Source organism: Galeopterus variegatus, unplaced genomic scaffold (assembly GCF_000696425.1).
Source record: "Galeopterus variegatus unplaced genomic scaffold, G_variegatus-3.0.2 Scaffold526, whole genome shotgun sequence".
NCBI lineage: Eukaryota > Metazoa > Chordata > Mammalia > Dermoptera > Cynocephalidae > Galeopterus > Galeopterus variegatus.
Genome location: NW_007726637.1, coordinates 25,477 through 27,913, shown reverse-complemented (window position 1 = coordinate 27,913; position 2,437 = coordinate 25,477).

The window sequence follows — 2,437 nt, the reverse complement described above, 5'->3', positions numbered from 1 at the left end:
CTTCAACAGTTTTTAATAATCATGTTTTTAAAAATGATATTAGTAATGTTGTTGTTGTTGTTATTATTATTATTATTATTTTGGTGGGTGGTACAGGGATGGAACCCTGACTTTGGTGTTACCAGCCCCACACTCTAAATAACTGAGCTCACCAGCCAGCCCCCAGTATTAGTAATGTTATTCTGAAACTATTATAGATGTAGCAAATAAGTAATAATGTGTCTATCATTACGAACCAGCATAAAAGAAACAAGATTCCAATATCACACAATAAAAGAAGCAAAAAACTCAGAACTCCATATAATGAACAATATTGTACTGTACACTTGAAATTTGCTAAAAGGGCAGATTTTTTTTTTTTTTTGGTGGCTGGCTGGTACGAGGATCCAAACCGTTGACCTGAGTGTTATAACACTGTGCTCTAACTGAGCTAGGTGGGCAGCCCATAAGAGGGTAGATCTTAAGTGTTGTTACCACAAAAGAAAATGGTAACTATGTGAGGCAATGGATACATTACTTAGCTTGATTGTGGTAAATATTTCACAATATATACATATATGAAAGCGTCAAGTTATACAACTTAAATATTTACAATATATTTCTAAAATAGGAGGGTACTTCAAAAAGTTCATAGAAAGATTCATATTATTTTTTAATTCTATTTTCTACGAACTTTTTGAAGTATCCTTGTATATACTCATGAAATATAAAAATATATCAAATATAGGCTATACCTCAATAAACTTTGAAAAAAGTCTCAGAACTCCTCAGGCCAGCCTGTGGCTCACTCGGGAGAGTGTGGCGCTGACAACACCAAGCCAAGGGTTAAGATCTCCTTACCAGTCATCTTAAAAAAAATAAAAAAATAAATCTCAGAACTCCTCAATTTGTACTGAATATATCAATATGAACTCATGACATATTGCTCTTAAGCAAACAAAAACTCAATTTTCTAGTAATCACAAATTAAAATGCCTAGAGGAAATGACACTACAGTAGCACTGAGCACCCTGCACACCAAATATGGTCCCTAAATACCATTTCCCACACATACAAAGAGTGAGGGCTTATTGAGGAACAGCCAGTTCCAGGTCCTGGCAGGCCAGGGGCTAGAGGAGCCAGGGGCATCTTATGAGACCAGAAAGCAAGGAAGTCCCTAAGGGGCACCAGCTAGCTAAATATGAGACAAGCAAGAATTAAAAACAAAAAACAATCCAACAGATATCGAAATAAGAATCTGTGGATTCACAATAATACTAAAACAAACCCAGCTCATTATTCTAACCATTTTTTTTTCTGTTTTTGGCTACTGGCCGGTATGGGGATCCAAACTCTTGACCTTGGTGTTAAACACCGCACTCTAACCAACTGAGCTAACTGGCCAGCCCCAGCTCATTCTTTCAAAAACTGGCAAATCAAGAATTCAGCACATTTACTGTCTCCCATGTACAAGTAGGTCCCAGGTTGTATGGAGAGGATGAGGTAACTTCTGACTCCAGCTGATTGGCCAAGACAGGATGGGTCTAGATAACAATTCCCACAGGCTGCAGAACCATCCGGTGCAAAACTGATGGGGAAAGTGATGAGGGGTAAACAGGAACTGAGTCCACTGCTTGACCTCATGTCATCAAAAGAGAAACCAACAACGCTTGCCTCCTGGCCAAGAACAAAATGCACCAGTGAAGTCACTGTGCCAAGAACTCAAACCCAAATCTGACCATGCGTCCAGAGGTACTTTGTGCTATGATGAAATATTCTACATCTGCGCCATCCAGTATGGCAGCCACCAGCCCCATGAGGCTATGAAGCAGCTGATGTGTAGCTAGTGGGGCTGAGGAACTGGATGTGTACTTTTATTTAATTTTACTTCACTTTAATGTAAATTGCCATGTGTGATGAGTGGTTACAGTATTGACAGTGTAGCTCTAAAGCTAACGAGTTGTAGAACTACCAGCACCATTGGGGATGTGATCTGTAAAATCCCAAGTGGGGAGAGGAACCTCGATTATAGGCCAAACACCTAGGGTTTTCAACAGATAAATCGCAAGAACAAAGAAAAGGAAGGGAGTCCATTAACTGGTGAACAGATAAACACAATGTGGTCCATCCATGCACAGGAATATTACACAGCCACAGACAGGAATGAAGCTCTGACACACACTGAAACATGGATGAATCTCGAAAACACTATGCTGAATGAAAGAAGCCAGACACCAAAGGTCACAAATTGCATGACTCCACTTATATGAAATGTCCAGAACAGGCAAACTCATAGAGACAGACAGCAGATTGGTTGTTGTCAGGGGCTGGGGGAGGGGAATAGGGAGTGACTGCTGATGGGGACAGGGTTACCTTTTGGGGAGATAAAAATGTTCTTGAAGGGCCGGCCTGGTGGCGCACTGGATAGTGCACCGCTTGGGAAGCGCGGCGGCGCTCC